Source organism: Equus caballus, chromosome 20 (genome assembly GCF_041296265.1).
Source record: "Equus caballus isolate H_3958 breed thoroughbred chromosome 20, TB-T2T, whole genome shotgun sequence".
Classification (NCBI taxonomy): Eukaryota; Metazoa; Chordata; class Mammalia; order Perissodactyla; family Equidae; genus Equus; species Equus caballus.
Genome location: NC_091703.1, coordinates 27,100,707 through 27,127,923, shown reverse-complemented (window position 1 = coordinate 27,127,923; position 27,217 = coordinate 27,100,707). Strand labels below are relative to the sequence as shown.

Here is a 27,217-nt window from a genome sequence, read left to right as displayed (position 1 = left end):
GAAGGATGTTTGCTGACCTCCCTCCGCTCTGAAGTCCTCCTCCTTCATTCTCTAATCCCGCACCTGGTCAGTTTTCTTTAAGCCTAGCTTAAGAAAAGCACTTAGGAAATACATATTGCATAAATGAGGCCATAACAAGAGAAAAAAAAATACATTACAAAGGATTATCTGAAGCAGAGCAATGCATGGAGAGTAGAAGATGGAGTTGGGGGCCACTTAGAAGAAAGAACTGACAGGATTGGCTAGCTGATTAGAACGGGATGATAAAGAAAGAGGAGTCCTGGATGAATGAAGTTCTTCCTTGGAAAGTTGAGTAGACAATGGAGCCATTATTACAAATACCAGAGCAGGAAAAAGAGTAAGAATGTATTTTAGGGATTGGGAGAAGTTTGAATTTAACTTGGTCTGAGTTGCCACAAGGCAATCCAGATAGACAAATTCTAGAGGGCTGGTATAAGTGGAGCTTGGGAGAGAAATCAAGATATGAATGTGGATTGCTCCACATGCAGGTTTCCCAAGGAGCTTGTGTAGAGGGACACATGGACCCAGGAACCCCTGGGGAACACCCACACTTAGCAGGTAGACGAGGAAGGAGAGTCAACATCTCTTGAGTCAGAATCAATCAGCAGGGTGACCTTGAACAAGTTACTTGAAATTACTGGGTCTTCTTCATGTTAAGGATAAATGATCAGAGTAGATCTATGAGCAGAGTGTGGGGAATGCAGGACCAGACTCCCTGGATTTGTGTCCTAGTGTCACCACCTCCTGGATGCATAATTTGGTGCAAGGTTTTCACTCTCTTTGTGTACTAATTTCCTCCATTGTAAATGGACATAATAATAACACCCACATCTGGGGCTGTTGTGAGGATCAATAAATGGGAGCATGTATGAAAAATTCTCAGACCTGTGCCTGGTGCATGGTAGTAGATGCTCAATAAATGTTAGCTATTTAAAAAGACAATTTAGGGGCCACCCTAGTGGCCGGTGGTTAAGTTCACATGCTCCGCTTTGGCAGCCCAGGGTTTTGCCCACTGGTTCAGATCCTGGGTGTGGACGTGGCACTGCTCATTAAGTCATACTGAGGTGGCATCACATGTGGCACAACTAGAAGTACCTACAACTAGGATACATAACTCTGTACTAGGGGAGGGTGGTTGGGGAGAAGGAGAAGAAGAAAAAATAAATAAAAAGACAACTTACAGGATTTTGCTTATTTCTCCTTTCTAGGGTTCTCCATGGGGGAACCAACTATGAAGTGGTCACTCTGCTCTGAGGAGAGAGTCATGTAGGTGTAGAGAGTGGCCAGGTCTCCTCTAAGATGCACATAACCCACTTGAGACTGAATATCATTTAAACGTAGGCTTCCTAATTGTATACTTTGGCCTATGGTGCTGAAAGTGTTGAGAAGTAGAAAAACCCAAGAACAGAAGTGAGTCGGAGAGCTTTATGGAGAAAAAAAAAAGAAAAACGTTTAAAGCTGGAAAGAAAAAGGTGCAGGTGCTGAACTGGGATCGGGCAGAACTTGCTCACGTGCTGCATTGAACTTTCCTGGGTCTCCATCCATAGCCCGCATGGACAGGCCACTATGTGGCGCTAGAAGGTCGAGAAAGAATCCTAGGATCTTTTCTTATGGAGTCCTGAGCCTGAGACCACAGGAATGCGATGGTCACTCACCAGCATAGGACTGGGCTTTTCTCCACTCTGCAATGGGAAAAAGAGAGGTGAGTGCTCCCTGGCTAGAGCCAGACATTTCTTAACCTTTTCTGTGCCCTGACTGCCTTCCTTTCCCCTCCTTGGTGCCTTCTTCACTCATCTTCAGCATTTGTCTGGTTGCCTCTCATTTTGTTGCTGACAAAGATAGTGTCCAGAGAGAGGGAAGTCAGAGGAAATGGACTCTTCTATTTCCCCTTCTTGGTCCGTGAGCATGGACTTAGGCTCCACTGCAAGTTCTTTACTCATCTCTTCTCGTTTCCTAAGAATGGTTTTGTGCTTCAGAATCTGAAAGGTACCAGCATGTGCAAACTGATGTGAAGGCTGTCAATACACGGGACACAGGCCAGGACATGGGATGGAACTATGCTGGGTTCACCCTTCTCTTCACAGTGTTCATGGTCCATCCATTCCCCTGGTCAAGAACTTCATCTCTTCTTCTCCTTCTTCTTTTCCAAGACCTAATACAGTGTCCTCCATGCAGGAAGCATGGCCATCTGCCTGGAAATCTGTCTCTTTGATTTAGTTAGCCTCAGCAGGAATCTGCTCAGGGTTAATATGTCACCTCTTGCTGCCATTAAGAACTCTCAGGAACACAAATTTTTTAAATATATTTATCTGTGGAGGTGCTTGTGTGTTCCAGGCACTATTGTTTGTTGTCCACTAGCTCGCAGTTTTTCTCTCTATCTCCATATGATTTTATCCAGGACTCATTAGCCATGAAACCTGAATCCAGTTAACTAATTACTCAGTGTCCCAGATTCATTATCTGTAGAGTGGGCTACAACTAACATTTGCTTCTTAAGTCATCTGGGGAGGACTTAAGACAGTACCTGTGCATATTTTCTTTTCTTTTTTTTAAAGATTTTATATTTTTCCTTTTTCTCCCCAAAGCCCCCTGGTACATAGTTGTATACTCTTCGTTGTGGGTCCTTCTAGTTGTGGCATGTGGGATGCTGCCCCAGCGTGGCTTGATGAGCAGTGCCACGTCCGCGCCCAGGATTCGAACCAACGAAACACTGGGCCGCCTGCAGCGGAGCGCGCGAACCCAACCACTCGGCCACGGGGCCAGCCCCCCTGTGCATATTTTCTTATTAGGAGAGAACTTTAGCGGCAGGCAGGTGCAGGCAGGCAGAAGCTACTGAAATGTAGATCTGGAGCAGTTAGAACCAAGAAAATATATGGATCAAATGAGTCATCAACTATTAATATCTTCAGTCAACTTTGGTGGGATAAATCCTCTACAAGCTTCCCTTCAAAATCTGAACCTCTCTCTGGCTGTGGCACCATTTAAGGCCAGATGCATGTAGTAGCTTGACTGAGAGGTGTAGCATTTTGGTTATGTGTGTGAGCTCTAGAGTTACCCACTCTGGATTCACAGGTGGCTTTTCTGGCTGTGCAATCTTGGGCATATTATTTATCTCTCTAAGCCTCCTCTACGGAATGGTTGAATTATAGTGACAGCTTCACAGGCAGGCTGTGAAGATGGAAGAAGGTTATACATGCAGTGCCTGGTACAGGATGCTCAGTAAGTATAAGCTATGGCTCTAATAACTCATACTCCAATTTACCAGATAACGTGATTATTTACTAATATCCAGCATCCCTCTAGATTGCAAATCCTTGAAGAGAGCTATCTGGCCTGGTCAATCTTTATTTGTACTTCTCTCTCCCACCACCCCAATCCACTCCCTGCTCTTTTCCAGTTAGCTCTGTGCCCTACAGGTTGACCTCTGAGGACTGTATCAGCAGGCCCTGCCGTCTGGCTTCTGATGTAGATCTGTCAAGAGGAGACAACAGCAGAAGACCCAATGGTGGAAGAGCAGAGACTTCAGGGTCTTTATTCCCCTAGATCCCTCCATACTGAGCAGCAAATGACAGTGGCCACTTTCCTGCTCTAGAGGCCACAGTCCTGTCAGGACCCTCTACCATGGCTTTAAGTCTCATCTGCTGTGAAAACACTCTCCCCTTTCTCCATCAGACCCATTGGTGATGGTTCCTGCTGTAGCCCCAGGGTATGTCATCATTCCTTGTTGGTATCCCTTAAACCTTCCCCTGACTTTTACAAATGGTCCCTCCATTAAACTCTTTTCAGTTGGCTTTCTGGATTGTGCCCAATTTACTGCCAGGACTGTGGCTGATTTGGTGCTTTATCTCATTCATTTTTTCATGTCTTCAAATGTCACCTCATCCATGAAAGCTTTTCTTGATCTTTAAAGCCAGAAAAAGCCTCTCTTTCCTACGAATGTTCAAAACACTTTATAGGATAAAAGAAGGCATCTGTAACTCCACTCACCCTATAAACTCAGCCATTTTAGAACCTAGGTTTCCTCAGAATTCATAATATTTCTGGTCTTGACTACTTCCCTGCCTTTCTCCTTATGCTTTTGTGGAATGCAATTGAGGCTAAGATGCTTGAAAGGATTTGTCCAAGCTCAGAGCTAGTTAGGTTTCTGATTTCTAGCTTAGGGGTCTTTCCCTGGCCCCAAGCTGCTCCTTCTCAACTCCGAGAGTCAGATCTGGAGGCTCCCTAGGGGGAAAGAGTTCCTGGTCCCAGGAATGTGAAGACCTGAAGTGGCAGTTTTGCCTTTGTGTTCAGGCAGAGAGGCTTTCTCTCCAAAGGATGATTCCATGCATATAAGTTGAAGGCATCTCTTGGATGGTGCAAGGGCAAGGGTCTATGTTGGGACAAGGGACACCTGAGAACAGGAAAGGATGGCACTAAAATGGACTGGAGAAGCAGGGTCTGAAGAGGAGGAAGAAGTGGAGAAGGTGGCGGGCAGGGTTTTAGTCTGACTTCTGGTGTGACTTCTTGCTATGGGCAGCACACCTTAAGCTCCACCGTTGGTCTCCTTCCAAACTGCATCCAGTCCTAATTCTTTCTCTTCTCCTCTATCCCCTCCTCCCATATCTTGGTTGCTACTAAAGCTTTGAAGTGAGAACCACCATTCCCCAAAATTTCTTCTGCAGCTAGAATAGCTGCCACCCCAACAATGGGATGAATATTCCAACAATTGACTGCAGACTGTTCTTCCTAGAACAGAGCATGTCTCCAGGATAGTCTCATTCAACCCTGCTGCTACTATGGGTCTGTGAATGCTAAGACTCTGGGATCCTTGTTGGTCTTCCATCCAATCTCTGCAAACATTCAGACATATGGTGGCTTAATGACTCTTTTCCTTAACATCCCTTAACACAGTGACAGCTCTGGACCTGTCTGACTAAACTTAGTGACTGTTATTCCAATTCACTGCCAGTGTTTTTCACACCCAACATTGCTTTCCCAATGACTATAATGTGCAAACATATTTAACAAAGTTGGGGACTATGGAGGATATCTATGACTACCAAATCGTCATCTCCCATTTTTTACCCTGTTGATGTTTACTTCAATTGCCTAAGAAGTGCTTTGTATATGTAGCTTTAGGCCCCCAAGACGCATACACACACCTCCTCCTCTATAGAGAATTCTTGAGCCTCCCATCATATTCTCACACAAATACTAGAGAGTTCTCAGAAGTGGGGAGGATCACAGAAGAGAAGGGGAAGAGTCTCTCCTTTATTCCTGCAAACTTGGCTCCTTCCTGGGACAAGATCACACTTCAGAATCCTTGTTGTGCCCCCTCTCTAAGACACCGATAATAACACCCAGTAGTTATTTGGCCAAGCAGGGGTGTGCAGAGTAGCCCCCTCTCTCTACCTGAAGAGACGGGTCAGCTGCAGATCCAGCAAACACTGTCACTGAGATGAGAGAAAAGTAGAGCCAGGGAGGTGATGAGACCTAGAAATAGGCAGATGTGTGGAAGTAGCAGAAGCCAGGGTGGACAGCTGGCCCAGGAAGGACACCCAGGGGCCTGGGAAAGATGCAGCCCTGTCAACAGGAGCCTTCTTGACCCTGGATAAGGCCGTAGGCCAGGTAAGGTTTTATAATCTTCCTTCTCAAGGTTCTAGGTTAGAGTCTAAAGCAGACAAATTCATTCAATAGGCACACCTCATTGTGTGCCAGGGATTGTATGATGAGCCAGGGGTGCAATAAATACAACTCAGTTCCTATTGGTCAGGAATTCATAGCCAAGTCATTCAAACAGCAATAATACCATTTACTATGTGTCAGAAATCATTCTAAGTGGTTTATACACATGTGAACTCCTGAGTCCTTACAACAACCCTCAGAAGCAGGCACTGTTTCCCTCATCACCACCATTCTCATCATGTTCATTTTACAGATGCAGGAAGTGAGGCAGAAAGAGATTGAGTAACTTGTCACAATTAGAGAAGAGTAACTCGTTCTAGACTTTGATATTGGGCTATTGGATCCCGGAGTCTGCTGGGGGCCAAACAGCACCCACTATACTAACAAGAAGCAATGTGTTCGTGCTGTGATAAGGGGAGTGATGGGAGAGGCCAGGGAGACATCCAGGAGTGGGCAGCAACTGTGGTGTGACTTGGAGAAAAAGAGAGAGTGGCTAATACAGATAATACCCAAGTTAATATTTGAATTTCAGATAAACAACAAATAACTTTTAAATATGTCCCAAATATTGCATGGGGCAAATTTAAATGGGCATCCTGTATTTTTATTTGTTAAATCTGGCAAAACTACCCATCAGTCAGGCTTTTGCTTATATAATGACTACATGTCAGGGGTGGAGGGTGTGGAGAAAATGAGACTGTAGAGCTAGATGGGGGCAGGTCATAGAGGGCCTTTCACGCCATGCTTAGCATTTTATACTTTATTCTCACAAAAGTGTTTAAAAGCAGAGGAGATTAGAGGCCCAGATTAAAAGTGTGCTTTACGAAGATCTCTCTCAGAACAACGTGGAGGAAGGATAGTAAAGGAAACAGGAAGTAGGGAAAGGATTGTAACAGCCCAGGGGAGAAACTACAGTGACTTGGACAGAGGTCAGGTGGGTGAAGAGGAGGGGCAGTTCCAAGAGGGAGTAAAGAGAAAGAAACAGGGCTGGCTTCACAGGGCGTCACCTGTACAGTTGCACAGGACTCTGAACTGAGAAAGGCTCCACACTTGGTTTAATGCTCTGCTGTTGCCATCTTGAAATTCTCAATAATTTTATCTTTTAACTTGGGGTTTTTTTAAATTAACATGTAGTTTGCATATAATGTTATATTAATTTCAGGTGCACAACATAATGGCTAAATTTTTGTATATATTATGAAACGGTGATGATATTAAGTCTAATTAACAGCCATCACCGCACATAGTTACAAATATTTTTTTCTTGTGATGAGAATTTTTAAGGTCGACTCTCTAAGCAACTTTTCAATATACAATATTGTATTATTAAATGTAGTCACCATAATGTACATTATATCACCATGACTTACTTATTTTATAACAGAAAGTTTGTACCTTCTGACTCTCTTCACCCATTTCTCCCACTCCCCTCCCTCTGCCTCTCACAACCACCAGTCTGTTCTCTGTATCTATGAGGTTTTATTTGGTTCCACATATAAGTGCTATCATACAGTATTTGTCTTTCTCTCTCTCACTTATTTCACGTAGCATAATAATGTCCATCCATGTTGTTGCATATGTTAAGATTGTCTTCTTTCTTATGGCTTAATAATATTCCATTGTATCCATCTATCTTTACCACATTTTCTTTATACATTCATTCACTGAAGGACACTTAGGTTGTTTCCATAACTTGTTTATTGTAAATAACAATACAATGATCATGGGGGTGCATATATCTTTTCAAGTTAGTGTTATTGTTTTCTTAGAATAAATACTTCTTTGTGGAGAGAGTTTGAAGGCTCTTTTCTCCACTAAAAAAAAACAGGATTCTCCTGTGCTTCCTCCCAATCTGCCACCTTTTTTTTCTTTCCCTTGGTAAAGGGATCCAGGAGATTTCTCATCCCTGGGCAGAATTAGGCATGAGGAAAGGGGCTGGGAAATGTCTGAGCAGAGAGCCTTAGATGCATACTCAGAGAAAATGTCACAGCCACTCACCAGGAACTCTCTCTTCTCTGCAATGGAAGAAATGTGGAGTCATTAAGATGCTGAAGGCAGTAATACCAAGATGTGCCAGGTTCCCTGCAGGAATCAGAACTTACTGAATTCACGCAGGAGCTTCTCTGGAAAATAAGCAGGAAAAAAAATTACTGTTATGAGGATCCATCAGGGAGAACCTCTGGAACATAAACCTTACAAATGACCCAGTGAAGTGGTGGGTGCATGGGGTCGGGGAGGGTCAGGTTCTTTGGCTCCCTCCCCTAAACCATCACCGTAGGTTCCCTTCCTAGTCAGATACCTCTTGCCCTTTGTTCTAAATCCTTTTCTGCTTTTCTTTCTGTTTCTCCTTTTGCTGTCACCACAGGAAGTAACCAGCCCCTGCGAGAAGCAGCAGCAAGACAGGCAGGGTCCCAGCCAAGGTCCTGATCCAGGGCCAGGCTCTCCAGAAGAAGGGGTCTGCAATGGAATGGAGCTTTAGCCTCTCACAACCATGGATGGGATCATGGAGCTGATCTCATGACATTAAATGACCCTTCTCCTCCTAAAGTCTCAGGGAACTTTGGGTAAGACAGGTAAACTCTTACTATTATATAATACCATCACTTCCCTTGAACAGTCTCCTTCTCACATCTGAATGTGAGTTTCTTGTGCATCAGAATCATATGTTTTTTCTAATTTAATTTTCAATAGGTTACATTTATGTGATTCAGATATTAAAAAAATATAAAACACAGTCCAAGTCTCCTATCCACTCACTCCTCCCTGCCCCCATTTATTAGCCTCTCATTAGTCAGCTTATACAGTAGTTGGGAATATGAACTTTACAGCTGGAGGGCCTGTGTTTAAATTCTGGCTCCACAACTTGACTGAGAGTGGAATCTTGGATTAATTATTTAATGGCTCTCTTCCTATTGTCCCAATCTGTTGTCCCAATCAATTGGGTAATAATAGTACCTCACTCATAAGGTTAAAAAAAATTCAATTAATGCTTATAAAGTGCCTGACATAGAGTGAGTGCTAAGAAGATGTGTATTAAATTTTTAAAGTGTAAATCTATTCTTATATTTTCTTTTTTTACACCGAAGAAAGCATTTGACACAAACTGCTCTGCGGCTAGCTTTCAATTCATCTTGGAGATCCTACCATATTAGTATAGAGAGAACGTCTGTCTTTTCTTTCCTAGCTATGCAATATTCCATTGCATAAAAGTTCCACATTGATGGGCATTTGCGTAGTTTCTAACTTTTTGCTATTATAATTTATGCTATAAGAAATAACGTTTCACCTGGGTCATTTCATAAAAATGCAAGTAGATATATCAGAGAAATCCCAAGAAATGAAATTTTGGATCAATAAATAAGTAGTTTCAAGAAAAACTGCTGTATTACCACCAATAGAAGTTGTGCCAATTTATACCAAAAATATGCTACATTCTCATTGTTTGTCACAGTTTCTGGCACACAGGAAATATGCAGTAACACTTGTGATAAAAATAGCTTTATGGGGAAAAGAAACAACCCTGGAGTAAGAAGAATGCTCTGGATCCCTGATCTGTGCCTTATAATCACTGCAAAGACCCAAGTCAGCAACAGAGAATCACACATCCTCCTTTCAGTAGCCACAGCCCAGCGCAGTGTACCTGAGACTCAGCAAGCTACTGACCTGCAATGGAAATCCTGGCAGTCTTTTCCTGTTCAAGGAAGGTATTTCTGATGATACAGGTCACCCCTTTCCCAGAGCTGCCTTTCAGGAACACAGATGCTGTGACTGCACACAGACGATCTTCATCTTCAACCAAAGATGCTGTCACAGCTGGCATGTCCTCTCCCTTGGCATCTCTGCACTGTATTGAGGGCTGAGGATACCAGCCAGTGGATGTGTACTCCAGATGGATCCTTCCATCCTCATAACCCTTCATTTCAATGTGAAAATCCAAACCCAGTGCTGTGGAAGGATGAATGAGCTTGAATACTTTGGAACCTCCTTATCAGTGAGGGTCTCAACATGAATGGGTGGCACAATCACATTAAATAATTCAAGGAGGGGGGTTTCATTCAGGAGCTGTTTACAAAAGCATGGTCATGGTGAGGGGAAACTACCTGGGACAGAGCGATATCCCAGGGCCAGGAACAGTGGAGATGTTCCCACTCATCCCTAAACCCAAAGGGAGGCAGAAAGGAAGCAGCTTTGAAGACCTAAAAGAAGAGGGTCATGTAGAGAGGGCCTTCTTAAGAGGAGCTACGATCCTCGGGAAGTGAATGCAGCCAGCTAGAGGTGGTCCTGCAGGGAGATAAGTACCTAGAACTCCCTCTGCTCTTTCCCTCCTATCTTCTGCCATGGCTCCCTATTGACCAAACTTAGCTGAAGACACAGGGCAAGAGAGTGCCCTGAGAAAGAGAAATGCAACCCTTGACATCTGGACATCGGCCTGGTCTCGGTGTTCTCCTGTTGAACATAAACAATTTCATGGAACATTAACATCAGACAGGGGCACTTTGTCACTATGATGGGTCAAGACAAAGACAAGACTGTTCAACAATCCTGTTTGGATATGAGAAAAACATGAACACTGTCCAAACCACAGTCATAGCCAAACATTTCCCTATCCTGGCTACCAGTGATTGCTGTTCCTTGACCAAGTACAGCTTTAGCTTCACTCTAGTTTTCCTCCTTATAAGACTTATTAAGATATTCCTCCACTGAATTGCACCGCCTCACCTTCCTGACAGCATCAAATACAGAGCAAAGTCCTTCCATAAACCCTACCCCTCCTCCCTTAACACAAGCCCAAATTCTATATCAAGTCTTCTCCAGCACCCTCTTACTGATACACCCCATGGTTCCCACGGGGCTTGCATTCTCCTTCCCTGCAAAAGGCAATAAATACAATCTGATCAACTACAAGTGTGTTCTTGGGAGTCTTTGGTTGGAGAACATTGGCAGCACAGATGCTGTCGTATAGGTCAGCTTCCCAGGACCCACAGCAGTGGCCACCTGGAGGGGCCACAGAAGCCATTTGGAACAAAACTGAACCAAAACAACTGTGTGCCATCACTGAGGAGATATTTTCTTGTCATTCCTATCCTTGTCCTTCAACTTCCCTGCTTGGACCTTGGTGGCCAGCTTGAGGGAGATCTTTATTTGATATTATAGATTATAGGAGTGATTCCTCCTGGAGGAAAACCTGTGTCTTTCCCAAGGGCCTCAGAGAAACGAAATGGGAAGGCAGTGGAGGCAGTTCTTAGTGAACAGCCAGGATGCTCTGAGGTGGATTTGGAGCGTGAACTCTGCCTCTCTCCCCATGTCCCTGGAGGAACAGGCTCAGAATAAATCCTGGAGGCTCACCTGCAACCACCAGCTCTACCATGGCTTTTTCAGAGAAGCTGCCGTCTTGGAAATAACACAGGTAGTTTCCACTATCAGAGGCTCTGACATTGTTAATTCAGAGAGTAGCCTTCCCTTCTGTGATGTCACCTCTTAATATCAAAGTTCCGCCTTCATACTCTGTCATCTGTTCTTCTTTTACTTCCTTCCCATTTGCATACTCATATACTACTTCTGTAAGGCTGGATCTCACCACATCAGCTCCATGGTCTCCGCACTCATCTTCGGGGACAGATGACAGGGCAGATCAGCGTGTTCACCCACCATGGCCAGGATGGGCCCCAGAGGCCCAATCACAGCAAATTCAGCTGGTCAGTAAAAGTAAAAGCTCCATCAGAGGGAGTTGGGGCCAAGAGGGTAAAGGGAAGGCTCTTAGGCAGGGAGGGTGAGGTTCAAGAAACCTAGGGAAGAACACTTCTTAACAGTAACACTATCTGTTACTTCCCAACTGAAGTACACTTTGTCTTAATGGGATGCTCACTTTCACTTTGGGATGGGATTTCCAGGTATGAGAATTTGTCAGAGGGTCTGACAGGGCACTAATAGGTAATTGTCTGCTACAGATACATAAAGGCAGAATGTTCCCTACCTAAGCAATGGGTGAGTAGCTGGACCAAGACGAGGCAGGCAAGGAGGTCGAGCAAAGAGAAGTCTAGGGCACTTGCCATTTCCATCTGTGCTGCAGAGAGCCACCAGAAATCGTTGGGCAGAAACTAGACCTGGAAGAAGATGGCGAATTCCTCAACAACCCTCCACCTCCCCAGGGCCGATTCGGTGAAACACACAGTCATTAGTGTAGTGATTTAAGATCCTAAGCTGCCAAAATTGTCTGATTAAGAGTCTCTTAACTTTGATTTCCATCATGGTAAATCACACACAAAAATATTTAATGTTAAATATACATACATTAACTCTAACCCATCAGGAAATCCCTGGCTCTACAGTCCAAATATGTACAGAATCCTTCCGCTTTCCCACACTTCCCCTGCCACAGTGAGATCCACACCTTTACCATCACACTCTGATTAATGCAGGACCCTCCTCTCTGGGTCCCCTGATTCTACTTGTGTCTCCTATAATTTATGCAAAACACAGCAGCCAGAATGGTCTTTGAGTCACATCATGTCACTCCTCTGCTCAGCACTTTCCAGTGGCCCCCAGAGCAGATGCTAAAGTCCTCACAATGGCCCACAAGGCCCTCCAGGACCTGAACCTCTCACTTCATCTCCCCTACTCAACTCATCCGCTTCAGCCACACTGCCTTTCTTGCTGGTCCTTGAACAAGCCAAGACAGGGGAACTCGGCCCTGACACTTCCCTCTACCTGGAACCCTCTTCCCCCAGATATCCATGAGGCTCACTCCCTCACCTCCTTCAATTCTTTCCTCTAAAGTCAGTTCCTGTATGAGACCTTCTCTGACCACAGGATGGCAAACTGCTCCCATCCCCCTGAGACTGCTCTCTTTTCCCCATTGATTTTCACAATCTAACATATTATGTCTTTACTGTCTGTCTCCACCTGCTCAAATGGAAGCTCCACAAAGCAAGGACATTGATCTATTTTGTTTCCTGATGTGTAATAAGCCCATACAACAGTGTATGGTTCATATGGAACTGTCAGTAAATACTTGTTGAATGAGTGAGTGGATGGTAGCATATTAAACCATCAATACTTGTTAGCATTTTAAATCAGTTTAAATGATCAGATTAACTGTTGTCATCTGATAGAAGGGGAGGTGGAGAGTTGTGAAGACAAGCACCTGCCTCTGTAGTGACCTTTTGTTTTGGTCTGGCTTAGAGAGCAGAGTCTGACCTCCTGGGCTCTCACTGGAATGTGCCCACATTAATGTATTCATTCCTATTTTTCAATAAAAGTGGTTTCAAGGAGCAAGTATGTCCTGGATATGCATGTAAGAGAGTTGCAACTTGGTGTGCCTCAGTGCGCTCTTTCACAATTGTTCTTTGGGAGGGAAATATCCCTGGGAGGGAAATTATTCACTTGCTGTCTTCCCTTTCCCCTAGGTGTTCACCAATGCTCCTTGTAGAGGGCCTCTGGGCTCACCAGCAATGGATAATTTCCCTGCTGTTCATCTTTCCACTCCTAGACAAGTGCCTCTTAGAGACAGAGATATAAAAGCTGGCACTTGCAAAGAAGGGGCTAGTATGTCAAGCTAGGAGCACAGAGCAGCCCAACAAAGCTCATCCCTCTACAAAGCACTGAGGTTCTCTCAGCTCAGAGGCAGGGCCTCTGCAAACCCCCATTCCCTGCCCAGTGCTGCAACTGGATCTTGGCTCAGAAAAGCACATCCACCATCTTTTAGCCATGGTCTGTGGCATCACTGTGAACCTTTGTGATAAGGGATGCCTCATGAGCTAGCAAGGCTTGATTCTAGCTGGAGTTCTAGCTTGGCTCCCATCCTAACCACCCAAGAGCTGGCTGCATCCCTAGAAAGTAGAGAGCTTGAGAGTAGGCCTAGGTGGATTATTCAGAGATAGGACTGAGAACTCCAGACCTAACACCTCCCTTCTCCCTTGGTCCTCTCGCATCATGTATCCTCTTGTTCCCTGAAGATGTCAGGTAGAATGGGGTGCTGACAAATGACTTGATGGTGTGCCCATCTGGGGAGCAACACCGCAGATTCCTCTAGGCCCCAACACATGACCACTACCAAGTTCAAATCATGTCCCCATCCGACTCTGGTTAAGATCCAGGTAGACACCCTGGTGGAGGCTGTGGAATCAAAGCCTGAACATACCACTTCTGAATCACAAGGCAAGTGAATGGGAGAGCTAGGAATAAGACCAAGTATCACCCATCTTTTCATTCATTCATTCAACATATATTTACCGAGCACACACTATGTGCCAGGCCCACTATATGTTAAGTGTAGGAATGAAAAGGGGATGGAAACTAGGTAACGGCTCTATGATTCACAAGCTGTGTGATCTCAGCCATGTGACAAAACCTATTTGAACTCCAGAAACTCGTTAAATATGAACTTTAGAACATGTAGAATTGGCCCAGAAATTCCACTTCCAGATATTTGGTCCAGAGAGAAGCATGTGTAAGGATGACACTGCAGCACTATTTTTAAAACTAAAAATGCTATCAGTAACGTAACTGGTCACTCACAGGACACTGGTTAGTTAAAGAACAGCTCATCTCATGAAGGAATTCAATGCAGTAGTTAAGACTAATTTGTAGCCACTAACCCAGATAATAAAGATACATTAAGTGAACAAAACAACCACATTACAGAACACTACTAATGATTCTTCTAAAACAGAAATAAAGATATAAATTTGTGTATGTATGTTTATATAATTACATTATAAATGTCTAAAAGGACACATGCTGCACTGAGAATTGGGGACTAAGTGAAAGATACTTTTGTCCTTTGCGCCCTATACTTTGAAAATTGTTTGAATGTTTTAAATTTGGAAAATTTTCATGTGTAACTTAACAGTTAAAAACTGTTACAAGTGATTATAGTGCCTGCATCACATTAGTTGTTCAGAAAACACCAACTCCTTCAAAACAAACCAGCATGAGGCCCACAGTCATGGTACCTGCAAGTCCAGGAACTGACGAGGACGAGGGAGCAGAAGTCTGTGCAGCTGGCGCTCCTTTGAACTCTTGCCTGAAACCTGGACACAACCTCAGAGAAACTATTGCCTTTCAGTACATTCTCTCTTCTTCAAAACTGTTCTCTATGCTGCTAGAGAGAAGACAATATTATTATTATTATTAATATTATAGGTAACAGTTTGTCTGCTGTCCTCAGAGTGGGGAATGTGATTTCATTTATGTTTTAGGTTATTTGTTGTATTATCCAATATAAAATTGATTATAGACAATTTTAAAATGAAGACAAATATAAAAGAATAAAATTTAAATAGTCTGTTATGGTAATCATATACCTTGCTTCATGGGAACGTAGATGTTTCTGGAAGTGTTTTGGCCATATATACACACCAAATGTCTTAAAAATGTTTCGTCCTTTGCCCCAGAAGTTCCGCTTGTAGGAATTACTTTCAAAGAGAAGAAATCATATGTTAACATAAAGATTTCAGTTTATGGCTGTTTATCATAGTAAACTCTACAATAGCAAAATGTAGATACAATTTAAATATCCAAAGTGGATCCAATTTTGTTACAATTTTAAATAAAATCTCTTCATTAAAAATATGATTCCTAAGGACTGTATGCAAATACACTTATGATGGGACAACTGATTGTTTATCCATCCTCCAACTCTTGTATATGTACATGTGTGTCTATGTCGTATATGTAGGTTGGTTCAAATTTTTCTATATTACAAATAAACTCTGGCATGAACATCTTTATGTATAAATCTTTAAAGCACATCTATTTTTAGAATCTCTTAGGATACATTTCCAGAGATAACCAGGAGAGATTATAAGAGTCCTTTGGTCTTTTCTGAACACAGTAAGTTCCTAAGCACATAAGGTTGGCAAGTTTCTTCATTCAGGCTTTCTCCCTCCCAAAAAATTTCCCAGTGCAGGTTCTTACCTTTTGCACTGCCTGCCACCCCCACCCTCGACCCCCTCACCACACACACAAGCACCAAACCCCTTTCTCTGGGTGAGGACTTCCCTCTACCCACTCTCAGCTTCTTAGCCTCTTTCCTGTGGCCCTGGCTTTTATCAATTTCCCCCACTTACCCCTTGGCATTTCCATCTGAGAGTTACAGCCCATGGAATGAAGATAATTAATAGTTCTCCACTGTAGTTAACAGGCTACTCTGGAAGAGAGGGAAAAGAAAGAAAGGTTGCTCACTGTAGGAAACAGTAAGAGTCCTTCTTTGGAAGAGTTAGTTTGTTGATTGGCTCAGAAGGTGGTTCCTTGTCAGTTGCTGGACATACACCAGTAGGGAACGTAGAATGAAAATTGAAACTATGCTGGATTGTACACAATGAAGAAAAATTACAGCCCTAATTCCCACACTATTTGTGTCTCTCTGTGTTTACTTATTTGAATCATTCATGTGTATATATGTGTATAATCAGTATTTCGTTATATATCTTTTTATGTAATAATAGATTTGTGAGCAAAACGAAGCATAAAAATGACAAGATTTTAATTTGTGAAGAGAGTAAGATGTGCATTAATTAACATGTTTCAGTGGCAGTTTGCTAACATCTGTGTGTATTCAGGTGGGCAAACAGAGGAGGACATCTTTTATAACAGAGCCAAATGGAAGTATGAACAGAAAGAAAACCAGATCCACTCTACTGTTTTATTACCTTTGAAACTCAAGTCTCAGATCCATGACCACATCATATAATTTTCAGGTTTCCAGAGGCAGTGCTGCCAATGACTGATGGGCATGTCTTATATTTTTTTCCCAGGAAGATTAGCAGCCCTGCGCTAACATAAGCTGCCAAAATGTCCTCTTTTTGCTGAGGAAGATTGGCCCTGAGTTAACATCTGTGCCCATTTTCTTCTACTTTGTAGGTGGGACATCTGCCACAGCATGGCTTGATAAGCAGTATGTAGGTTGGCACCTGGGATCCGAACCCATGAACCCAGTGCTGCCAAAGCAGAGTGCATGAAATTAACCACTATACCACCAGGCTGGCTGGGCATGTCTCACATTTTTAGAACCTCCGTATTTGGAGTTTTGCTGAGCAGCTTCTTTCGCCCTCTGGGCCTTATTTGAGCTACATTTGTATTTTCACATGTATTTGTTTCTACTCTGCCCACAGGATTCTGTATTCTCTGAGGTTAGACTCTGGATAGGCTGTGAATGGTGTTTCTATAAGGTGTCTTTGGACAGTTGGTCCTCCCTGTTTCCTAGGGCCTCCCAAGACACTTTACTGTCATCTCCAGAAGGGTATTAAGACTCTGAGGGCTTTAATGTGAACTTGGCTGATGGAATTTGATTATATTCCAGCAGTTTGAATTTAGGCTCTGTGGCAGACATGCCTGGTTGTTTGTGCAATGTTTATTCCTTGCTTCTTCTTAGTAATCCAACTCAACTGTGGGGCAGGTCCTGCCATGTACCCATCTCCCTTATGTGTAGGAAAGATCAAGGGACTAAGTTAGAGCCAATGATTCATAGGTGGAAGTTTCTGGGTTGTGTTTATCAAGAGAGGTCCATATTCTTCCTACTTCCTCCTTCCTTTTGCCTAGAGCATCGCGTTTGCAGCTGGAGTGTAGCAACCATCTCGGACCATGAGGCAAACTTGAGAATGGAAGCCACATGCTGAGATGCAGAGAATAAAGACAGAAAGAGGCTGGGGCATGGATGCATCTCAGAGCTGCCAGACCAGCTCTGGACTGCTGCACTCTGAATTCATTTTATGTAGGAAAATAACCTTTGTTTTGTTTAAGCCAGTGGTACTTCTGGTCTCTGTTATCAGCAGGAAAATACAATTCTTTCCTCCCTAGCCCCCACTAATAGTAGTTGATCATGAAACTTTTCAAACATAAAGTTGAAAGATTTTTTCAATGAACACCAAATATACTTAGTATCCAGATTCTATAGTGAACTTTTTACTACTTGCTTTATTATAATCAGTCTTTCTGTTCATCCCCCTGCTCATCTTTATTTATTTCAATCCTTCTTTCTTGATTTGTTTATTTGATGCCCTTTAGAGTAAGTTGCAAACATCAATGCACTTTCCCCTGATACTTCAGCACACCTATCATGTAAAAGAACACAGTTCTGAAATGCTTGAGGCACCAGTGTTTCAGTTCTGAAATAATTATCAAGTATTTTTATCTGGGGATCTCTGACTCCTAAATGCCTCGCCAGCCCCAATAATACCGACAGTCTGGCCTAGGTACCTGGCCCCTTCTAGGAAGAGTCAGGCTCCCTCTGGGAGGCTGTGTAAGCAGGAGGTTCCAGGACTGCCTCTCAGGAACAGCTCGAGACAGGGACAAGCACTGCCGCAGGGCCCTTCTGTCCATTCCCTGGCATCTTCTGAGAGAAGTGCTGTCTTCTCCTCTGATGCCACAAGAAGGGATTGATGTTCTAGAGGACCTGTCGGATGTAGTGCCCACAAATCACTTGAAGAATAGCAGCCATAAAATCACGTGTGAAGGAAGCTGAGGAGAGGTGGGGGGTTGAGTTCAGAGACAAAATAAAATAAGAGAGTGGGCATTACATTACAGAGTGTGAGAAAATTAAAATTGTCTCAGACCGTAACAATCTGTCTTGCCAGTCATCAGCCTGGTGTAACAGTCTTATTCGATAAAGCCAACTATATCATTAACAGAAATAATGTTTCTCCCCAGGTCATGCTGCAGCTTCAACGGGGCCAAATAACCCCCTTCTCTGAGCCCTTCCTGATTTTTTACTCACTGAGAACCTTTTTTTCTTTTGGTGATGAAGATTGGTCATGAATTAACATCTGTTGACAATTCTCTTCTTTTTTGCTTGAGGAAAATTGTCCCTGAGCTGACATCTGTGACAATCTTCCTCCATTTTGCATGCTGGTTGCTGCCACAGCATGGCTTGACAAGTGGCATAGGTCCACACCCGGGACCCGAATCTCTGAACCCCAGGCCAAAGAAGTGGAGGATGTCGAACCTAATCACAACCCAACTGGGCCAGCCCTGCAACTTCTTTTTAAAAATTCACTGTCTGTTTTTGTTCTTTTGCATGTGGCTGTCCAGTTTTCCCAACACAGTTTATTGAAGAGACTTTCCTTTCTCCATTGTATGTTCTCAGCTCCTTTGTCGAAGATTAGCTGTCCATTATCTTACACCATATGGAAAAATTAACTCAAAATGGATTTAAGATTTGAATGTAAGACCTGAGACCATAAAACTCCTAGAAGAAAACATAGATAGCAGTCTCTTTGACATCGGTCTTCCAGTATCTTTTTCAATATAGTATCTACTCAGGCAAGGGAAATAAAAGAAAAAATAAGCATACGGGACTACATCAGACTAAAAAGCTTCTATATAGCAAAGGAAAGCATCACCAAAACAGAAAGACAACTTACCAACTTGGAGAAAATATTTTTAAATCATATATCTGATAAGGAGCTGATTTCCAAAATATATAAAGAACCCAACAACAAAAAATAAACAACCAGATCAAAAAGTGGGCAGAGGATATAAACAGACATTTTTCTACAGAAAATATACAGATAGCCAACAGGCACATGAAAAGATGTTCAAGAGCACTAATTATTAGGGAAATTGAAGGCAAAACTACAATGAGATATCACCTTACATCCATCAGAATGGCTCTAATTAATAAGACAAGAAATAAAAAGTGTTGGGGAGGATGTGGAGAAAAGGAAACCCTCATACACTGTTGGTTGGAGTGCAAACTGGTGCAGCCACTATGGAAAACAGTACAGAGATTCCTCAAAAAATTAAAAATAGAAATACCACATGATCCAGCTATTCCGACCCTGGATATTTATCCAAAGAACACAAAATGAACAATACAAAGAGATTTTTGCACCCCTGTGTTCATCGTAACATTATCCACAATAGCCAAGACATGGAAGAAACCCAAGTGCCCACTGATGATGAATGGATAAGGAAGATGTGGTGTATATATATAATAGAATACTACACAGTCATAAAAAGAAGACAAAGTGGTGCCATTTGTGACAACATAGATGGACCTTGATGATATTATGCTAAGAGAAATGTTGGACAGAGAAAGACAAACATTGTATGATTTCACTTGTATGTGAAAGATAAACAAATCAACAGACAGATGAGGACAACAGATTAGTTGTTACCAGAGGGGAAGGTGGTGGGGGGAGGATGAAAGAGGTAAAGGGTCACATGCGTATGGTGATGGATAAAAACTAGACTATTGATGGTGAATATGATACAGTCTATACAGACTGAAATATAATATTGTACATCCGAAATTTACACAAAAGTAGAACCCAATAAGACCTCAATAAAATAATTAAAAAAAATAAAACCCACAGTCTATCAAAAGCTTTGCTGCAGGAAATCATAATAATAAGAATGAATCATTCCATTCTTGTCTGGAGAATCCAAGTTATTTTGATGCAGAAAAGCAGCCTTGATTCCAACCTTGATGCTGAACTTCAGATAAGGGGTTTGGGGCACAGTACTTTGTATCTCTTAACTTTATAGTTTCCAAAGAAATAGGGCCCCAGGTTGACTCCTCATTCAGATCTCTACTTGAAGCCTTGGGAGAGAAATGTATGTGAAATGGGGCAGGAAAAAATTTATTAATTCAACAATTCTTTTGTTGAGAATTTACCATCTAATAGGTGTCAGGCACTGAACTTGGAATTGCTGAGGAGAGGTGGCATAACAGAGTAGTTAAACTATAGACTCTGAAATCAGGTTGCCCGGGTGAGCTTTACTAGCTGTGTGACCTTTCATTGTTGCTTATCCTCTCTGTGTCTCAGTTTTCCTATTTGCAAAATAAGGATAATAATAGCAACTGCCATTTTGGGTTGTTGTTGTGAGGATGAAATGTGATAATTCAGGAAATTTTCTTACAACAATGCTTCATACAAAATGAGCCATAAAAATGTTTGTTAAGTAAAAAGCAAATTTGGCCTTCCTTCCCGGAGTTCGTGGGTTGGAGTTTTCCCTAGAGGAGAGTGAGATTCCTGGGATTGAAGTTGAAGGAATGCAAAACTGAAGGGTGGGCTTCTACTGATAACTTTAGGAGATGATCCTGATAGATACCAAAATGTTTGCAGAGACTTCTTTCCCATAGGAAATACATAGGTTTGTACACGTACTTAACAGCAATTCAAGTCCCTTTTGTACAGCAACTGCAGTTTCAAGAATTTATCCCGATGACAAATGCCAGTGGGAATTTATTCTGTGGAAGTGACCAGAGCTATGAAAAATGATTTATGTACAAAGATGTTTATAGTAGCATTATTTGTAACACAAAAGAAAGAAATCTATCTTGATTATCAGTAATGTAAGATTAGATTTAAGATTTAGTGTTGTGAAAGAAGCATGTCATGGGACAACATATATATCAAGGCCCAATTTTCATTAGAAAAACTGTGTGTGTGTGTGCATGTGTGTGTATTAGAAAAAATTAAAGAGTATGCACTTAATTGTTGATGAAGTAAAATATTTTAAAGGGAGGAAATTATTCAGGGGAAGGAGCAGTAAACAAATTCACAAACAAGAAAAGAAATCGTGAAAAATCTGGGGTGAAAAGTGTCATTGAAATTACTTGATAAGGAACGACTGGAGTCTCAGAAGTGGAATGATGTGGCATTAGATGTAAGAATGTTGAATGTAGCATCAAGTCCCAGACCAGCAGGTGACCTGGAGAAGTGACTTTTCTCTCTGCTCTTTATTTAGTATCTCCCAGGGTTGTATGTGGATCAAAATGAAATAGAGTCCTTGAATGAAAAAACTCAAAATAGCAAAGCCCCTTCCAGATCCAGCTTCCTGCTGTGGTTCTGGTGTGCGGGCATTCAAGACAACCTCTGCTGGTGGGCATTGACCTCTCTTCTCTTTATGAGGATCCAGGAGATCAAGGTCAGAGATCACTCTCCAGGCTGTTAGTCTTTAATCTTTCCATCAGTATTTCTTGTCTCTTGAGGTTTCTTTTTAAGTTTCCAGCTGGGGTGGCAACAACAGACAGACTCTCTTAACAAGACTCTGAAGGGTTGTGTTCTCCTTTCTGGCCGTCTGCTCCACTCAGTCCTGGAGCATTATGAACTGTCTCCTACTTTGCCCAGACCCCTGGAGGACTGGGAAAGAAATGGCTACAGCTCTGAGAGCAAAGGTCAGAGGGAGACCAAATGTCTGGTGGAGCTCTGGGGCAGTTGTCCCTAGAAGCGGCTCCTTAACTCCAGTGCCCAGTTCTCCCCTGGAGATTCAACTGAGAGAAAGTCTGGGGACTGATGGCCTCAGGGGCAGATGTCCAGAGGGTTTGGGTGATAGAACGAGGGGCAGAAGAAAGGCCAGGAGGCCCAGAGAAGGAGGACTGAAGGAAGGTATAGATGTGGAACCTATTAGCTACACTATAGAAGGAGACATCCCCAGCCTCATAGTCCAAGAAAATCCCCACCTGACTGGGGGGCTTCCACAGGTAGAGGAGGGTCCTAGGAGAGATGAGGGCCTGGTACATATTAGCATAATGTTCCATGACCCAGAGTCTATTTGGAGGTAACTCTGTGATTCCTCACATCCTTTCTGTGTTTTCCTCACAAACCCCAAGCTCCCAGTAAGTCCTGTTGCTGACTTGTATCTCCCAGTAATGTCTCTGAGAAGAGAAGAACTCTTGCCCCAACACACAAGGGTCAAGAAAAAACCTTCTAGATTTTTCAGGGAGATCCTGCCATGTAGTTATCCACCTTACACTTTGGCAATTTTCAGACAGAGATTTCAAAGTAGGCAGTGTCTGGATCCAGAGTCACATTAGCTGCAGAAAGAGTGAGAGACGAGATAGCCAGTTCAACTCCAGCATCCCAGGGCCCTCAGTGACTGGGAAAGAGTGGAAAAAGAATCTGACACTAACCTGTGACATCCTCTTCCTTTCTCCTCAAAACTGCTAGAGTGGTGAGCACCTCCACAATTGCCTTCGAGAACAGGTTTAAAGAGCCACTGGGAGAGCCCAGAAACTTCTACAAGGAGGAGATAATGCAGATTTCTGAAAGCTGGAGGTCCCAGGTCCCTGGAAGCAGGGGTGTCTAATCAGGAATCCCCACTTCCCACGCCATCCTCTCCTCTCCCACAGCATATTGTGCAAATCTCTCACTTGCCACTTCACTGTTATTATTTGTTACATATTTCTCTCCTCTACTAGACTAGGGCCTGAGAATGTAGAGACTGTGTGTGTTCATCACTGCATTCTCACTGTCCAGCGCTATCAGTCCCTGGCTCCCAAGTGGTGCTTAATAATGTTTGTAGAGTGAAGGAATGGGGAAGGTCCTGTGGAGAGCCTGCAGCCATCCCTCTCTGCCAACCTGAAGCCCCAGGGGATCACACAGGGGGACTACTTGGCCAGGGCTTTTCAGTCAACTGTGTAGGATCCCTGATCTAATAAATATCAATCCTTTTTTTTGAGGAAGATTAGACATGAGCTAACATCCACTGCCAGCCTCCTCTTTTTGTTGAGGAAGACTGGCCCTGAGTTAACATCTGTGCCCATCTTCCTCTATTTTATATGTGGGACACCTGCCACAAAATGGCTTGATAAGCTGTGCATCGAACCCCAGGCCACTGAAGCAGAGCTTGTGAATTTAACCTCGACGCCACTGGGTCAGGCCCTTATGGATATCCATCTTTAACACACTGTCCCAGAATCTCATAGCTTAGAAGAATCATATGACAGAAACTGTTATGTGTTCACCAAACACTAGACCCTGTCCTCCTGCAGACATAGCAAGAACATTTCCCAGCCTCCCTTGGGTACCCAGGAGGAGAGTTGGCCACTTACAGGCCTGGCCCATGAGAAAACTTCTGCATGGTATTTCCACCCCTTTTTCTCCATCTGCTGTCTGAATGCAGAGGAGAGTGAGGCCCTAGAAAATCTGTGTGGAGCAGAGCTGTCACATATGATGCATCCTGAATTCTGAAGAAATGGAGAAATACACTTTATTATGTTTACCTAATGAGATGTTGGAGTTCTTTGTTATGACAGTGAGCCAATCTGACTAATACAAGCCTTGACCAAAAGTCAACTTCAATTACAGCTTGTTTCTGTGGACAGTTTTCCTATGTGCTAGATGCTGGGGACTCACAGATGGTAACACACAGTCCCTGCCTGTCAAGGAACTCAATCTTGAGACAAAAAAAGAAGCAAATAATATCACTTCAAAGAGAAAGCCTGTAAAATCCTGTCTCTTTCTTCCTTATAAAAGCCCTCAACTCTGCCTTTTGATCTCTATTTTATTTATTTCAGAGAATCCTTTATAATTGATTGCTTTCCCCTTAAGTATGCTTATGTATGTCTGTTTCCAAAGGCCAAACTATCTCTTTGGCAGTACATCTGGAGCCCACATCAGAGACTCAAGGCCCTCTTTGCTGCATCAGGGGTTCCCTGCCTGGCTGAGCAGTAAAGCCAGACTAATCCTCACTATGTCTGTGATTCTTTATTTGCTTTTCATCAAAGTTCGGCACTCACCTTGATTTGTCAGTTCCTACCTTATTCAAATTCTCAGCCACATTTGATTTAAACATTTCCTCCCTCTTGATATATTGTCTTTCCTCAGATTTTGGGACACATACCCTCCTGTGATTTTCTTCTTATTCCACTCGTTTCTTTTTCTCAGTCTCCTTTGCTGGATCTTCCTTTCCCAAACCTACGAATGCAGTTTGAAGTCCTGTTCTTTTCTCTGAACACTCTCCCTAAAGAATCTCATCGAATCCCAGGATTTTAAATACCACATATGCACACATGACTCCTAAGTCTCCAGCTCCAGCATCTTCCAGGCACTCCAGACGTACACATCCAATTGCCTACTTGACTCCAGTCCTTAAGAAGACTTTTAATTTCCTCCTAGAAATTCCCTATCATTCCACCCATTTGCTTGAGCCAAAAACCCAAGCAGGACCTACCAAATGGACCTATCATAAGTCTTTTTCAACTCTTCCTTCAAAACAAATCCCAAACACAGCAACCCCTTCTTGCCATCTTCATCAAAGCCACCATGATATCTTGCTTAGATTTGTGCTGTAGCATCCTAATTGGATTCCTTGATTCCCATATAGCCTCTCTACAGTCTATTCTCAACACAATAGCAGCCAAAGTGATCTTAAAAAGACATAAATCAGATGACGTCACTGCCCAGCACAAAAACCCACACTTAAAATAAATCCAAAGACATCACCATGGTCTGGAACATTTCCCATGATGTGACCTCAGCTTGTCTCTTACACCACATCTCCTATCATCTCTAGGCCCACTCACACTGCCCCTTCCAGGAACAAGGGCATCCTTTCAGTTCTTCAAACACTCTGGATCTTTCCCACCTTGCGATCTTTCTATCTGCCTCCCACTCTGCCTGGAAGAGGGAAAGTCCGGGATCTTATTATTTTGATTCCTTCCTATCCATTATGTGTTGTCTTAAATGTCATCTCCAGAGAAGGACCTTCCCTGACCTCCCTCCTCTATTAAGTCTTCCTCCTTCATTCTCTTTTCCTAGATCTGGTTAGTTTCTCTTATGTCCTAGCATATGAAAAGCACTTGGAAATTACATACTGCATTAATAAGGCCATAACAAGAGAAAAACTATACATTACAAAGGATTATCTGAAGCAGAGTAAGGCAGGGAGAATAGAAGATGGAGTTGAGGGTCATTTAGAAGGAACAATTGACAGGACTGGCTAGCCAATTAGAATGGGATGATAAAGAAAGAGGAGTCCTGGGTGATTGGAGTTCTTCCTTGGGCAGTTGAGCAGATAATAGTGCCATTATTACAAATACCAGAGAAGGAGAAGGAGTAAGAATGTATTTCAGGGGTTGGGGGAATTTTGAATTTAAATTTGTCTGAGATACCATGGGACAATCCAGATAGACAAATTCTAGGCGGCTGGTGGAAGTGGAGCTTGAGAAAGAAGCCCAGGAATGTGGGGATACTCCACATGTAGCTTTTTACTGTTTTTGTGGATTAATTTCCTCCATTGTCAATGGCATAATAATAGCACCTACCTCTTAGGGCTGTTGTGAGGATCAATAAATGAGTAGAATATATGTAAAGCACTCAGAACTGTGCCTGGTACATGGTAACAACCGCACAATAAATGTTAGCAATTTAAAAAGACAATTTTCAAGATTTTACTTATCCCTCCATTCTAGAGATTTCCCTGGGGTAACCAATTGTGAAGTGATCCCTCGCTCTGAGGAGAGAGGCACAGAGTTGTAGAGAGTTGCCAGGTCTCCTGTAAGATGCACGTAACCCACTTGAGATTGAATGTCATTTGAATGGAGGCTTCCTAGTTGTACGCTTTGGCCTATAGTGCTGAAAGTGTTGAGGAGTAGAAAATTCAAGACAGACTGAGTGGGAGGGCTTTATGAAAGAGAGAGAGAGAAAAAAAGAAGATCTAAAGCTGGAAAGAAAAAGGTGCAGGTGCTGAACTGAGATGGGGTAGCACTTGCTCATGATGTTGCATGGATCTTCCCTGGGTCTCCATCCATGGCCCACCCAGCCAGGCCACTATCAGGAGTTGGAAGATGGAGAAAGATCACCAAGATCTTTTCTTATGGAGTCCTGAGCCTGAGGACTCATCTTATAGGAATGAGATGGTCACTAACCGGTATAGAAGACTGGGCTTTTCTCCACTCTGCAAGAGGAAAAAGAGAGGTGAGTGCTACCTGGTGAGAGCCAGAAATTTCTTGGCCATTTCTGTGCCCTGGTGCCTTCCCCTCCCCTTCTTGGTGCCCTCATCCCTCCTCTCCAGCACTTTCTGGCTGCCTCTCCTTATGTTCCTCACAAGGATAGTGTCTAGGAAGAGGGAGGGCAGAGGAAATGGACTCTTCTACTCCCCCTTGTTGGTCCCTGGGCATGGACTTGGAATCCAGTGGGAGCTCTTTACTCATCTCTTCTCATTCTCAAAATCAAACGTCTTTGTTCCTCAATATCTGAAAGGCAACAGCATGCACAAACTCACGTGAAGGCTGTCATTACATGGGACACAGTCCTGGACACAGGACAGAGCTATGCTCTATCTACCCTTCTCTTCACAGTAATCATGGTCAACTCACTCCCCTTGTCTGGAGGAACTTGATCCTATCTTCTCCCTCTTCTTTCCCAAGACCTAGTTCAGTGTCCTGCATGCGAGAACTGTCGCTCACTGCCTGGAATCTATATCTTTGACTTAGCCTCAGCAGGAAGCATTTATTTCTCATGGTTAGTATGTCAGCTCTTATCGTCATTAGGAACTCTCAGGAGCACAAATTTCTTTTATAACTTTCTCTAGGGAACTGCTCCTGTGTTGCAGGCAATATGGGTTATCATCTACTAGCTCATGGTATTTGTCTCTAACTCCATATGTTATTATCCATGACTCATTAGCCATGAAACCCAAAGCTGGGTAACTAACTACTCAGTGTCCCTGTTTCTTCATCTGTAGGGTGGGGAAAAAGCAACACTTGCTTCTTAAGTCATCTAGGGAGGATTTAAAACAGTACTTATGCATATTAACCCTCCATGAATGTCAATGTTCTTTATTTTGAAATGAGGACACTGTT

General features: G+C 43.0%; 1 pseudogene; it reads right to left on the bottom strand.

The window, feature by feature from the left end:
• Positions 1-7,365: 7,365 nt before the first annotated feature.
• On the bottom strand, positions 7,366-26,305 carry LOC106782241 (butyrophilin subfamily 3 member A2-like; annotated as a pseudogene).
• Between the last annotated feature and the right edge of the window lie 912 nt (positions 26,306-27,217).